The sequence below is a fragment of the Argiope bruennichi genome, chromosome 11 (assembly GCF_947563725.1).
Source record: "Argiope bruennichi chromosome 11, qqArgBrue1.1, whole genome shotgun sequence".
In the NCBI taxonomy this organism is placed as follows: domain Eukaryota; kingdom Metazoa; phylum Arthropoda; class Arachnida; order Araneae; family Araneidae; genus Argiope; species Argiope bruennichi.
The window spans coordinates 99,226,879-99,243,088 of record NC_079161.1 but is presented as its reverse complement, the minus strand read 5'-3'; the positions used below and the strand labels follow the sequence as shown (position 1 = coordinate 99,243,088).

Below are 16,210 nucleotides of genomic sequence, written 5' to 3'. Positions count from 1 at the left end.
AAGTATGGAGATAGTATTGTAATCGTCAATTCGAACTCGAAAATTTCGGAACTCGGGATTTAGCCAGAACTGAAGAAGATGCAGTATCTGTCTCTCTTTTTTTTTTTTTTTTTTTGCTTCCAAGAGAAAGGTATAATGGCAAAGAATGCAACATGCGGTCAGAATTATGAAATGAAACTGTCTTTTTGTGATAGAGTACGTTGGCGGTGCAATCTTTCAATAAGCCGCCCGAAGAAGAACATTCGCAATGATACATGGTTTGAATCGTGCAGATTGAGTTTTCTAACATCTCTGAGATTTAATTACGGCTGGAGCGAAGAGATGACATCAGTCAAATAGTGTGAAAAACAACTGGATATGAATCATAATACAGTTGTAGATTGGAATAACTACTTAAGAGAAGTTAGTGTAAAAGTATTAACGAAACGTGAGCAAAAAAAAAAAAAAAAATCTGTGGTCCTGAAAAAATAGTTGAGATAGACGAGAGCTTATTTACAAAACGACAGAAGAATGCCGGTAGAATTCTTCCATAACAGCGGATATTTAGTGGAGTTAGCCGCGAAACGAACAAATGCTTTATAGTTAAAGTTCCAAACCGTTCTTTACCAGTACTGTTAAACGCGATAACTAATCACATCGAAGAAGGGTCAATCGTCTATTCCGATTCCTGGAAGGGTTACTGCATAACTAAAATGGAAGAAGCTGGTCTACAGCATTTCAAAGTCAATCACAGGTCCGGACACTGGTGTAAACATTCAGAAAATCGAAAGACTTTGGGGCAGTGCCAAATGGAGAAATAAAAAACATTGGGGAACTTCTCGCCATCATTTGGAGTCGTACCTTGCTGAATTTCGCTTGGCGACTTGGTTCACGATTGGCGACATTTGCGCTCGGCTAACAAAAAAGTACCCAATTTTTTTAAATATATTATGTCATAGATTCCTTCAATCAAGTACAAGACAAAATAATCCAATTCCAAATTAAAATTTTCAGATGGTGGAATGATTTTTACAATTGTTGGACATATCAGCTTTGCTTCTATGTCTAAGATTAAACTGTCAATAATATTTTTTAAAAAGGCATTAAATGGCAAGTTTTCACTCCCTTACACTTTCAACCTAAAATGCTGATTCCACCAAAAAAAGGAAATTACTCGTGTGTTAAGCCTTTTCGGAAAAAATACATGGCATGACATTACTCTTTCTGTTTCACTCAATGACACAACCATTAATATGCTAGAGCATTAATCCCATTGGTATCACTTATACATTGTCAAATAGGTACTGCACCCCTCAGTTTATGAACTCATTATAACCAAAACAATCATACAGTGTCATTGAAGACTGGAAATATTGAATTAAAATAATTTTTTCAAACTTCATATTCAAATATAAAGATAAATATATTACCAAATTTTGTCTCTCATATTTCGATTGCAAGCCATAAATACGACAACAGTTCTGTGGAATAGCTTTTCTCTTTTCAGCAGTTTTTTCAGTGTCTTGCTCAACCTTGAGAGAAGTGCATCCGTTGTTTCTAGGGATGACGAATATTTTCAGAGCGGTTATTACGTAACCAATATCAAAAAGTCACAAATACAAGTGATCAATACTTTTCAAAGAGGGGTGTGATTCAAATCCTTTATACGATCTTACTGATGATATTTCGATTACAAGTTTTGGATCACGATAGAAACTAACAATCGATACGATATCACTGAAATTTGCCGGAGCGGTGACGATACGATCTGTCCAATGGAAGCTCTCGAAAGAAATCTGTGATTGGATTGAAAAGTGAACGGACCGGTTATTGGAATTATCGTATCGTGTCATTGAATTGCATATCACTGAAATTTATAGGAGCGGTGATTCACCGGAAAGGGCGAGGCTTCACTGGAAAGTGCGAAGTCACCACTCCACTTTACGGGAGTGACCGATATTCGTATTTCATGATGCGCTATTCCATACGGATCATTTTTAATTGCTCGTGACATGATTGACTTTGATTACATGTACTCTGTTTACTGCTGGCGCCATCTATTGGTAGGATATAGGACTAAAGTAGACATTTTAAAGAAATGACATATATTTTTAACTCATCTTTTCCAGAAAATGGTTCACTCTAATAAATAAATTAAATAAATAGTTTTGAGAAAAAAAATTTAAGAAGTAAGCTGAAACAGATAAATTAATTCAATCACACGTTAATTAAATTAGTAAATTAAGTATTAATTACAATTAATAAATTTTATATTTAATATTAAGTAATAATTTTTAATTAATAATATGATTAAAATAACAGATATTTGGAACGCATATTTAAAAATAACAATAGCAATATTATTTGTTATTCAAAAAATCGTGGATTATGCATCTCTAGTTGTTTCTTGCTTTCCATCAGTAGTCAATCCGTGATAAACCATTCACTGTCATATTTTCTTCAATAACATTTTCAGAATGCGTCGAGTCTGAAAAGTGCTTAAATTTGAAAATCATTTTTAAGCACCATAAAAGTGTTGAAGTTTGGAAAAAAGGTCCTTAAAAGTGCTTCACTTTCTCGAGAAGTGCAAAGAAGATATTCCTTTTTGTTTCCGTAGACGATGAATGTGATAAATCGAAAATAGTCGAAAGAGAAGCATACGGTGAAGGGATAAAGGAGTTTCAACCTATGTTAAGAAAATGCTTAATGAACATTTTTTCAACAATGGGCACTGCCGTATATTGAAATATTGGAATGGTCATTCTGAAAGAGCGAAATACACCGAACTGGTTGCAACTCGAATAACGTTTGAACTTATTTTACATTTAGTGTTCTAAATCGCGAATTTATTTTAATTATGCCTGGTAACTTTATATTCAACTCTTTATGTACTCTTAAAGACTACGCATATTAACTCTGATCGACGAAAAATAAGAATACAGTATGGTGTTTAAAAAAAAATCGATACATCAGAGATGGGTGAAGTTATTCTAAAAGCGTACATGAAAGATATTTATGATATTTAATTGCTTTTTTTCTGATTACCATGAAGTCAATCAATCATCATTCTCGTTAATATGTTATCTTGAGCGATCTTTTGAACAACTACGAAAGGGATTTTACTGTGTGATTATTTATTACGATAGTAATTACTTTAGTCGACTGCGTAAAATCCAGTGAGATGAAATTTTAATTTGAAAACGTAAGTTTTCAATAATTTCTTTTGCGGTGTGCTTTTTATATGTTCCCATTCTATTGAAAATTATCATTTATTGTACCAATTTTTCAAATGTTAATTTTTATTTTTTAAAAATTCTGCGAAGTCTGATATTTAAAATTTAAAAGGGATAAAAAAAAGTTTTAAGGAACCTTTATGATTCAGATTATTGGTAAAAAAAAAAGTTTAAAAGGTTTTTTTTTTCTTCTTTTCTTTTGTAACTTTTACACGATGTTTTCGGTTTCCCAGCGAAATTTTTCTTTCTCTGTATATGAAGATTTTCCTGACTAATACAGAGCATCACTGAAATTAGGAACATGAAATTTAGTGAGCAATTACTTTTTGGATGTTAGAGGCTCACTAAGGATGGATTTTTCAAAATTCTAATTAGATAATCAATTTAAAAATTAAAATTCTAACGTATTTCCCATATAACATAAGGAATATTATGACACAAAATTTATTTTTACATCTTCTTAAAGGTGTGTATGCAATATTTTCCGACTTTCTTCTGTGAATTTGGTTGTCGCTTGTTACTTCTGATTTACTTTGATGGTCTTGAAAGGCTTGCATTAACTGTGATAGCAATAGAAGAATTTTTCCATTAACAGCTTTCAAATCTGACCTTCTCCTATAGTATTTTGATGGGTTTCGTCCTCTTTTAAAGCTTCAGAAAAATACTAGCCACTCGCATTCCATCAATAAATTTTTACCCCTCTCCTTTGTAAACCCATATTTTAGAACGAAAGAATCAAATTCATAGTTAGTACATATGTTTGGAATTCAGTTCCGATAAATAAACATGATGCAAAAATCCCTTAGTGAACACAAAGCGGAAAGTATCGCGTACAGCAGTTGTAAGTTATACTCCACAGAAAATGAATGCTACCGACTTTCCTTTGAATATATTCAGCAATCCATAATCCTACAGTAATAATACTATACACTGTAGAAGTTAAAAAACTGTCACGAAAAGCTAATGAAATAAAGGATTTTTCACTCGTAGCGAAATGCAATAACATTCAAAAAAAAGGGGGGGGGGACTTTTATAAGATGCAGAATCTGAAATTGTCAATAAGAATTTTTGTCAATGAGAATTTTTTTTTTAAAATTGTAAAAATAGCCGTAATAATGTTTCTCTATTTACCTACCTAATTAACTGTAATAATAGTGTTCTTGTTTCTATGCTTATTATTTCTATGCATATAAATATTTATATGAATAGAAAATGTCTTATATAATCAATTTTTTTAAATAAAAATAACGTTCAAATAAAAGCTGTATATAATAGTTAATTTATCAATCCTAAATAATACTGTCAGATTTTTGTCATTTTAATGCTAAAATGTGAGTTGAGTATTTTAAAAATTAGATTAGGGATACTTTCTATGTGTAAACTTTTTAAAATTACACACATAAAAAATGAAAATTATTAAGACGTAGAAGTTATGTAATTATATTTTTTCTGATTTTTTTAAAAACATTTTGACAAGCAAAAAAATTTGTTAGCAATCTCTAGTATTAATAAATTAATTTTCCTGAACTAATACATAATTAATTAGTTTTTTTTTGTATAATTAGCATAATTTTTTTTTCCCGATGTCTTGTGAAAATAATTTTGTAAGCCCCTTTTTATCGAATTTACCATTTATTTGAATCTTCAATATTTAATATGTACTGATTCTATTGAATTTGCTTTTAATTCAATTTTTCAAAGTTTCTTTGTATTAATTATTGCTAAAGATAATGTTGCCAATTTAAATAAGAGATATGGCTGGATTCGACATCAAAATTTGAAAAGTTGTTTTTTAATCAAAGATTAGAATTTTTAAAAAAAGTTGAAAATAGATATTACAAAGAAATTCTATGAGTAGAAAATTCTTGAGTTTATGTATTCATGCATGTATGAAAGTGCTTAATTTTTTTCACTAAGGTGCTTAATTTTTGCATCCATTTCACATACACACCCTGACTTTTGAAAATCTAAACAAGGAAAACTGAGTGTTAGTCTTTTCATGTTTCCATGATTAAGAATTTAAAATATAGTTTCTTTTCATCTTAATATTGAATTCAAACAAAAATGCATGCTGCATTGAGAGAATATTATAGCAATGTAATGATGCATTTAATAACATCCTCTCACTTTATAATAGCAGGGTGGGCAGCAATTCTACTGTTTGAATTTTCCTGATATTTTTGGGATATTTCTAATATCTACAGAACAATATAGCTTTATTTTATTATTTTTAAGTATTGCACAATATTTTAACTTTATTTGAAAAATTGCTCTACTCTTTTAAATAAAATCAATGTAAATTAAAATTTAAATCTCAAAAAAAAGAAGGTTTTTTAAAATTAAATTTTAGATAAGCTTCAATTATGTAAAACTTTCCCCTTTTTTTCAGCTAATATATTGTTGCGGAATTTCCGGGGTTCGTTTGGATAGTGGAAGTTATGTGGTGTGGAGAACGCTCAATCACCAGGCGGCAGTAGAAAATAAAACAACGACGTTTATTTACACGAAGACAGCACAAAGACGACAACTATCTACAGCACAGAAGACGATTATCTTCAGCCGAGACGTGCAGCATACAACAGACTCTACTGCAGACAGTAGAACACAGCTTAGCTCAGCACTAGCTTCACTCTTTCGCTACTCCGCTTATCTCTGGAAGGCCAGTTCTTTACTGTCGTTTCCGACTCCACTGGCTCGCGACTCAATTCACCACTCGACTCACCACTGCCCGGCAGCTGCGAGTGCTTCCTTTTATAGGTTTCAGGAGGCGGGGCTAGAAGCCTCTCAGCCAATCAGGAACGTTCGAGGCGTATCTCCGTTCCTACTGGACGGATCGGGAAAATTCTCGATGTTTCGGGTATAATCTATTTTGGCGCCAAATTCGTCGCCAAATGGTCACCAAGCTCTGGGATCTCCTATGGAACCCACTATGTTGGGAAGCCGCATCAAGGATTCTTAACAATATTAACCAACAAGAGAAGATACATGTTACTTTTAGCCAACCAATCATATCTCGGAACTATTTGTGAAATTTAGTCATGAAAAATGCAGTACAAAAATATATGCACATTGGTGGAGTGCTTAAAAATGAAACTAATTATTTTCCTTCTAATGAGGTCTCCTTTATTCATACTATTTGCCAACCAGAGCTGAACAATAGTTTTACCAACAGAAAAAATATTCATTTACAAAAATAAAATGAAATCTCTGCAACAAAAATAAGAAAAAATCTTCCATAACATAAACATTGAAAAAAAAAAATAGAAAATTGGTCCTCTTCAATTTTTTTTTATTGCATAAAAAGAAAAATGTTTTAGGGGTATAAATTTCAAAAAAGTTAATAGGAAAGAATTTTGTAAATTTTTGTGGCAAACAGTTTCATATACATCAAACTGTATAAGAAAAATGCTACTACCCTTTCCTTTTTGAAAAAATTACAATTATATGTGTACTTATAATGTATCAAACAAATTAATTTTTTGTGTTTAATATTATTTTTAAATTATAGATAATTTTGTTGAATGTATGGGGAATTTTATATAAACATAAAATTTAAGAAAATGTCAAAATAAAATATTAACAATAAGGTCCATTTTATGTCATCCATAGAATCCATTCCTATGAAGAATTTAGTAATCCGTGTTCATAAAATTTAAAATTAAACAAAAAAAATGTTTTGCGGAAATAATAGTTCCACATTATATACAAAATTCAACAATAAGATCTCCAAGAAGAGGGAGAAAATAATTACCGTTAAATACATATTTAATTAAAATAAATTATTTTGAAATAAATTCTTTGGACACTAATGAAACAACTTACACTTACACTTTTCACTTACAAAGAAAGTACTTATATTTAATTGCATGAATTTTGGCTTTTATAATGTCCTCCAAACATCATGGTATCAATTCAACCAACTTTTTGATAGTATCAGAAGATATTTTATCCAACACTTCTTATAATACTTGCTTCTAATTTTGTGTTTTTTGGACCAATGTTTCAAATGGGGCCCACATATTTTCTATCCTACATATATTGTGTCACAGGAATATGGTGGTAGGGTGTGTAATTGCTATTTACAATGAATAAGACACCACATATTGATGTTACATGCAGTGTGCCATCCTGATGGAATAAGAAATTTCTATCCAAACTCAAATGTTTAACATTTTTTTTTTTTTAGTTTGTTGCGAAGTCATATATGGTTCACCGTGTCTTTCATAAAATTAATCATACAACCCCAAACCATGATTTCATTTGCAATTTCTTTTGAATGCCGAATGTATATTATAAATATTCACAAAGTAAAGAATAAGACCCATGCAAATAAAACTTATTATGCTGACTAAAGTTATTGCATCGGAAGCAAATTATTCAAGTTCAAACATAACTCTCCCCCTTTTCATAGCTATTCTAAGACAAACAGGGAAATGAATGAAGGGCGTAGAATATGCATAAAAATTCTTCTAGAGATTGAGAACTGTTAGCGAGCTGGGAAGAGAGCCCATTAAACTTCTTTGGATTGCATACACAAAATTAAAATTTTAGAATTAAAAAATTTAATTCAAGATACATAAAAAAGAAATCCATAAAATTTAAATCAAAATATGGCTTCCAATAACATGTCTTACATATATAAATGAGTATAGCAAAATATATTCAATATTCATTTATCAGCTGATTGCATAGATATTTCATTTGTAATAATCAGATCTAACTGACATTTGCTTCATTTCATAACCGTGCCTCTGAAAATCGAGCGATGAAATGTGGTTTATCTTCATTTAAATGCGATTTCGCCAACTCTGTAACATGACGAAAGGCAATTTCGTAAATTTTGTACAAGTAATGACTGTTGGAGCAGTGTATTCTATCATCATCAACTGATTTTTCTTTACTATTAAGCACATCGTTTATATTATTTATTGTATCAGTAGAAGTATAAATAGTATAGTAGAAGTATACTTATTTGGAAACTGGTGCAACGATCACCAGTTTTCGAATCGCCCATGATAAAAAAAAATTACGTATGACAAATGGATTTTTTTAAGTAATTACTACATTTCAAAAGACAAAAGGAAGGAAGGAATGGAGATTTGTTTTCCGGCGTATGCTCCTGAACGAGTTCTTAGCTTCTGCCGGGTTAATAAAATAAAAACATGAATATCACAAATAAAAGACAAAAACTCAAAATTCGATTTAAAAAAAACAAAAAAACAATCAGACTTGTTAACCGGAGGACGCTTGAACCCCCACTAGAAGTTCAAAAAGGGGGGAAGAATTAGAAGTGATGGAGGAGGAAGTAGCACTGGAGGACGGGTTTCATTCCGGTAGTGATGGAAATAAGGGAAGACGCAATGTATGGTTGCTTGCGGAAAAGCTTTTTTGCGCCAAAGGTGAAAATTTATTTACACGCCAAGAATGAAACGCAATTTTGAAATGCTGTGGTTATTTTGAGGAGTAATATAGTAGAGATAATTACCAAAATGGATGTGGTGTGAGGAGTAAACACGATTCTTTATTAATCTAAAAAAAACTAACTTCCCCATCTCGTAATCATCACAAGTCGGCAACTGCATCCGAAAAACAGTTGATCAGAATGTGATCATCCGTTGTCGGATGATCAAAAAATGGGACAAAATTGGGGGAAATCGACGACCGGATTGGTCTGGATAATACCGATTTGACCGCTGAGCAGTGTTTAATCATCAGCTGATGTTTAACTATGGTTGGTGAATACGGCCATTAGTGTGAAGTGTGGACGACTGTCTGTTGGATTTATGAAGAAGGCAGACCTTATTTATGCACGATCTTTCTTAATAAAAGGATAATACCATGTTATAATTTATTTATTTTTGCTCATAATTGCGTTTTATGAATGTAATTTTTGTATAGAAATGAATGTTGACTGTAGCTGAGAACAGTGAGAGCTTGGGAAAACTGAATTTTGATGGTTGGGTTAACGAGGCGCCTAGCCCCGGCAGGGGCTTATCCCCGGTTCGGAGAGACTTCACAGAACTTTGTTGTCAATACTTAAGGGAAAACTGAATTTTCCACAGGCGAATTCTATTTATAACTTGCCGCCGTTGGCGACCAGCCGGTTCGCCAATCTCAATGCTCGTTAAAATTTTAATAATTAAATATTTTATGTAACTCCTATTTTAATAGCTTCTTCATCAAAATATTTTAAAGCTTCAAATTTTGATAGTCATATAATTCATTCATATTATAAAGGCCTTCAACCATAACATAATATGCATCTCTCTAATTTTCTGTTAGCTCCCTTAGAATTTATGTTTTAAATTAAATTGGAAAAATGATTAATCTGCAATTAATATAAGAACATTTTTTACTGAGACGAAGCATTTTTTTAAAAATATGAATGCTGAAAACAGAGTCGCTGAGTATACAAACCTGATGGACACTAAAGTATATCTTTCTTAATTTATGTAATATCTCAAGAAGTTTTCTACAAAATTTTCTCAGATTCATCATGAACAGATCAATTAATTAACAATGTTTAGTTTTAAATGCATCAAACTCTAAGAAAATAAACAAAGTTGTTTGAAATAATCAGCCGAAAATATATTAAACCTATCCTTGTTGGCGTGGAAAAAAAAAAAAAAAAACTGAAACCTTACCCATTTGGTGGTGGGGAAATTAAAAAAAAATTTTGGCGGGAAAGCTAGTTTTTAATGAATAATTAAAATTCTAATTCAAAAAAAGGGACGCCTGGTGCACATTCTCGACCTCCAAGGTATGCATGTGCCAAATTTGATATCTGTAGGTCGAACGGTCTGCCCTGTAGAGTGCCAACACACACACACATAGAGCTTTATATAAGTATAGATAGATAGATTAACCCTGCGTTCCCCACTAATATATATTGTGTTGTTTCACATTGAAAACTCATTTACATTATAAGGATTATTATCGGTAGACATATACTTTGGAAATAATTAGGGACGTACCAGCTGCTTTCGGTGACCAGCTGGTCTATCCATCATGCATTTAGTATTATTTTAATTATGTTAAATTAATTATAAAATATTAGCAATAAATTTAATTTTTGTTAAATTGATGCATGAATTGTAAGAAAAGAACAAGTTACATATAGTTGTAAATTATTATGAGAAATACTGTTTTTTAGCAGTCGGCGACTAGCGGCTAAATCACAACACGCTGTGTATGAGACGGACGAGTCCATTGAAAGACGAATTTTTTCGTAGGGACGAGGAAGAGACTAGTTTTTGTTTACAAAACTGCAGGAATTCGCAAATTGTGCTCTAATTGGTAGATTTCTTTCTCACAGAATTTTCTATGCTGTATTTGCTGCAACCAATACGTGTTGTTTAGTTTGGTTTATGCGTACTTTTTCGTCTGCTCTTTTTCAAAATGGAGAAAATAAATCTTCCAGAGAAATATAAGTATAAAGTAATTGAGATTAATGAAAATTTGGCTGTTTTCCGTATTTCCGATATTATAAATAACGAATTAGCGTGAAGAATTATTAAAATAAGACTTGAAAATCAAGCTTTTATAAGCTACCATAAAATATCTATATGCAGATATACTATATTTATTAAGATATTTCGATGACATTAAACGGTATAGAAATCATTATAATTCTTATTGAATATGCATGTGCAAGAAGATATTTATTTTTTAATTTTATATTAAAATTATTACCATTAGATGTCTATCTGCAAATGCATTGTATTTATTAAGATATTTTGGATGAAATTAGATGGTATAGAAATCATTTCAATTCACACTTAATATGCATATAAAATATCACAAGAGGAGACATATTGAATCAAGAGAGATTCAAAATAAATGAATTAAAAATCAAACTATTTCTTTTGCTGATTTTTTTTAATTTAAATATAAAATTCTTACTTTTGGCAATAAAAATTACTTCATTTATAAATTCATATTCTAAAATATGAAACGTTGATGGTATGTATCAAGAAGCAGAGAGCAGATAAATGTTGTAAAGTGGTGAGCACCAGCTGCTCCTTGAATATTTCCAACTCTGGTATGGATAAAAATCGTAATATTTCTGACTTATCTTGCAATGAAGAAATAACATTCCCAATGGTTTCATTTTTTAAGCATTGCCCAGAGATTGCTGACTTTTCTTTGAGCTTTAAACTTTTAGGAAGTTCTTTTTCAGCAAACTGGAATTTTCAGAAAACAGAGAATTGAATTCTGTTTAGTTATTAACTCAATATCAAGATTTATAAATATATAACTAGTTTATATATCTCTTTTGAATACTTATTGCTTGCATTTTTGTAACACATATTTTAGGAATAGAATTAAAGAATATGAACAAAAATCAGAAAAAGTTAGGCGTGTTCAGAAAACACACAAATCAACTGGGCGCCTTAATGTTTATAAATGTGGCTTAATATGCCAGCACAATGTGCGACAAGTAATAACTAATATTTCATATTTTATTGCTTCAAATGCATTACATGTGTGATTTTAGACACTTTTTATTTTATTATTTAGATAATAACAAGGTTAGATTTAAAGTTTATTTGCATGTGACAAGAGACAAATTTGTATCTGTCTAGCTACAGATATATTTAATTGCAGCAAATTTCATTATAATAAGTATTTGTATTATTCATGTTTTTTAAATTGTTTTAGTGTTACAAATCCTTAAAAGTTTTAGAGCTTCCATACTCTGTACTATATATTGACATATATTTTTAACCAAAGTCTGATCTAAAGTTCATTTTGCTTGATATTTGGTGCCTCCCTTGTTACACAGCACCTAGCAAATGGTGCATAATTTATATGTATTTTCCTCGTAAGGAAATATTTTTTCTTTTTATTCTATTTTCAATCTTCTGATCAGTTTGATGAACAAAAGAAAATCCAGTGATTTTTTGTGTGTGTGTGCTGTTATTTGTTATCTTCACAATGCACATTTCATTAATAAGAGCACATTTTATGTTAAGAAAACATTTTAAAAATTTCATATCTGGACCTGAATTGAATTTAAAAGCTGTACCTGATAGGCCATTTGCAGCCAATGAAGGGTTAAGAATTGAAATAAAGTATTGATTTATTTATAATTTTAATAAATTTATGATCTTTAAACACATTTGAAATAGTGTTAAAATTTTTAAAAAATAAAGACTTTAGATTGGTTTATTATTAGTTGAAATTTTTAAAACACTACTTCATACTTTATAAATAATATTTATTTTCTTCTACTGAAATTCATCTACACTTAATGTTCTCATTATTAATAATTATATGAAAACTATTTTTACAGTTACTAAAATGTAAGAAAGAAAATAAAAATACTTAATGCTTTGCAGTTCTTAAAATTACTATTCAAAGGTAACTTTTAATTATTTAAATTTGATTTATAATAATAACAAATAATATATATAATAATGTATATATAATAATATATAATCAAATATATGAAACATTGATGGTATTTATTGAGAAACAGATTGCAGATACTTGATGTACAGTGGTAAGCACTGGCTTTTGAACTTTGTTATATATATATATATATATATATATATATATATATATATATATATATATATATATATATATATATAAATCATATTTCTGCTGTATCTTACAATGCAGGAACAACATTTCCATAGTTTTGCTTTTTAAGAATTGCCCAGGGATAAGGATTGCCCTTAAATTTCTGTCTTTTTTTCTTTTAAGTTTCAAACTTTTAAAGAAGAAGAAAGTTTTTTTGTTCAGTACTTCGAAACAACCTACAGAAAAGTGGGCCTACTGCTATAGAAAAGGATTAGGAATAAATACAAAGATAAAATTAGAAAGGTGACACCGCCAGATAAAGTATGAAGAAAGTGGAGGAATTGTAATGAAAAGATTAGATAAATCAATTGTAGTTATTATGAATGCCATCGCTAAGAAACTCCTGGCAAGAGTTATATCAATAGAAAGAGGCAAGCTGACACATAAAATGATTTCAATTCGAAAGAGACATGCCAGCAGCATAGAAATGAAAGATATTTATAGTTCTATTCAATTAAATGAAAATACATTTATTATTATGAAAACAATTGGAGAATCAATTTTTACTTACAATGTAGAAAAAATTAATGCTACAGAATGCTGTCCAATAAAATGTGACCAATGCAATGTGTGCATACACTCTATGTCTTGCACCTGCATTGATTATTCAATAAAATTTTTAACTTGCAAACATATTCATTATATTTGTCAAAAATTAGAAAAGAATGATATCTCATAACAAAATGTAGATAACATTGAAGACAATTTAATTATACATATCGATGGAAAAAAAAGAAAAGCAAGTTTGTGAAAAAAAATGCAATAGTTACAACTCTTCAAATCACTGAAGACCTAAATATTAGGAAAAACCGAATGATCCAATATTTAAAAGAACTACAGTCAACAATATTAGAATGGAACACATTACATCCTCTTCCAGATATGGAAGAAAAAATCAAAGCCATAAAAGCAAGTTTTCAGGTAGCCACTGCTGCGACTAGTAGTTCTCATAAAGAAAAGGAAATGTTAAAAGTATCCAAAGCTCCATCAAACAAACTTATTAGCAAACAAAGAAAATTTATAATAAAGAAGAAAAAAAATCATCAATAGCAATTTTTTTTAACTAATTACTGTATTTAAGTTAAATGTTATTTTAAATTATATTTAAAATATTAGTCCTTGAGAGACTTTAATAGAAATTTGGAAAATGTATATTTCTGTATAAATGTGTGTATTTTTTCTTTTTTATTTACATATAAATAAAGTATTTCTATTTTTTTATTTGAAATTTTTATAAATTTACAAGGACTGCCTAGTTATTAATTTAATTTAATTTCAATTTTTCTTTATTTCATTTAAAGGAGTGCAAAATAATAATAATAAAAAAAAAACATGTTGACATAGATGTAAGTAACTGAATGAAAACAAGAGAATAGATATTTGAATAAACAATACGAAAAGCCTTGAGTTTCATTACAATAACAAAAAATGTGATACTTATGAATTAACAGAGAAAGATTGGTGATTCGTTGGCAATAATACGATTTTTTTTTTTTTTTGTATAAACAGCACATACAAATGCTTGTTTTTTTTTCGTAATTTATCGCTTATAGGTTGATGCACTTTGGTGTTACATTGATTTTTGGCCCTTCCGTCGTTAATTACTATCAAAATATACTTAAAAGGGGAAAGTATTGAGTAATTCCTTAAAACATGAAAAATCAATGAATAACATAATTCTTGTATGAAAACCCATATGATATTTAAAAAAAAATAACATCTTAATGGCAGTTTTTAATGATTGAATAAAATTTTTTAAAAAGCGATTGAGTTAAATGGTTTGAGTCCTAGTCCAACAACAATATATATAAATATATACTTCTTCAAAGGTAAGGGGAAAAAATCTTCGTAAATTACTCGTAACCTCAAAGGAAATTTAATCCACAATTAGAATATCTGTAAATAACATTTAAATCGCAGAAAGAGTGCCTTTAAATGGTATTTAATCAGTAGGTAATGTACCTGCAATATATATTTTCATTCAATCGTAGTAAATTATTAGTAATATAAAATTTAATTCACTATTTAAATTTTATTTTAAAATTTTTATTTTAAAATTGTGTTGGAACTTTTATTTTGTGTTGGAATTTTTTATTTTAAAATTGTGTTGGAAACATTCACTAAAGTATTCTGATACAGATAAAAATGAGCTGTATAGATCAAATTGTAAATTAATTTATAATTTTGAGTAGCATTTATTTGATAAAATGATGGAAAATACTCGTTTTCGTTTTCGGATTCAGTATTTCTATAAAAAATTACATAACTTGAATTCTATTATTCATAAAAAAAATTAAGAAAACACAGATGTGGAGATCCAAATAAATAGGCTTAGGTAAAAGTAAAGTTTAAGGTACGGACCCTCGCCAAACCGCGCCAAGATGTCGCCAAATGCTACAAAATTCGCCAATTGTCCTCCATCTTAGATTGCTCCAAAATGGCGCTATTTTTACTTATTCTAATGGGGGGGCAGCCCCCCAACCCCCCCGACACAGAATAATTAAAATATCCTTAAAAAGACTAAATAAGGCAATTTTTACATAAAAAATGATAAAACAGACAAAAAATTAACCCTTTTAACGATTCAAATTCTACATAAAAAGATCTTCTCACAGATCTTTTTATGTAGTGCATACTATCACGACAAACCCAAATCCATCCATCATTCGCATCAATCCTTTCAACCAAATTCATCTTTTTCCCACATTTACAACACACATACTCATTAGCAATCAATTTCTCATTCATACACCATTTAATCACATCCAGTTTCGGAGCCTTTCGTAAGTCCAAAAAAAAAGAAAGATCATACAAACCAGCATCGTCATCGAATTGTTTCTGGATTTGAAATCGAGGCAATTTTTTAGCTATAGCACCCATCACGAGAAGCACGTGTTCAAAAACTAACCCTTTCGAGGAGAAAAAACAAACGTCTGACCCTAACGGAGTTACAAGTGGAAAAGACCCCTGACCCTTGCAGAACAGACTAATTTAGGGTTGCCATAAGATAGCCACCGGTCAAGCACCATATTTGGCGATTTATCGCCAAGAAAAATTGAAATTTGGCGCCGTACCTTAAACTTTACTCTGGTTAAACAAAACAATAAAAAACTCAATCGTTAAAAAAAAAAAAAAAACAATCTGCTTTTTCAATGAAGTAAGATTCCTTCAACCCTCAATTATGCTTTAACGCTCATCCAACAACATAGCTGCGGACGAAAACAGCAACACGGTTGCGTATGGTAACCGGACTTACCTACGAATAAAATAGATTCGCCCATCCAATCCACAACCGTGTTGAGCTTTAGCCGCTAGTCGCCGTCTACAGACACTATAATTGAAACCTAGCTTGATCCTCCAATGCATCCTCCGGTTAACACTACGCAAAAACATCCGCCGTTATGCTGTTG

General features: G+C 30.2%; 1 protein-coding gene across 2 annotated transcripts in view; it reads right to left on the bottom strand.

Annotated features, from left to right (window-relative positions):
- Positions 1–15,821, bottom strand: part of LOC129957067 (uncharacterized) — a 60,158-nt gene extending 44,337 nt beyond the window's left edge. For both annotated transcript variants that reach the window (XM_056069203.1, XM_056069204.1), the window contains exon 1: positions 15,617–15,821. The gene's annotated coding sequence lies outside the window, so the exon portion shown is untranslated. The remainder of the gene's footprint in view (positions 1–15,616) is intronic.
- Between the last annotated feature and the right edge of the window lie 389 nt (positions 15,822–16,210).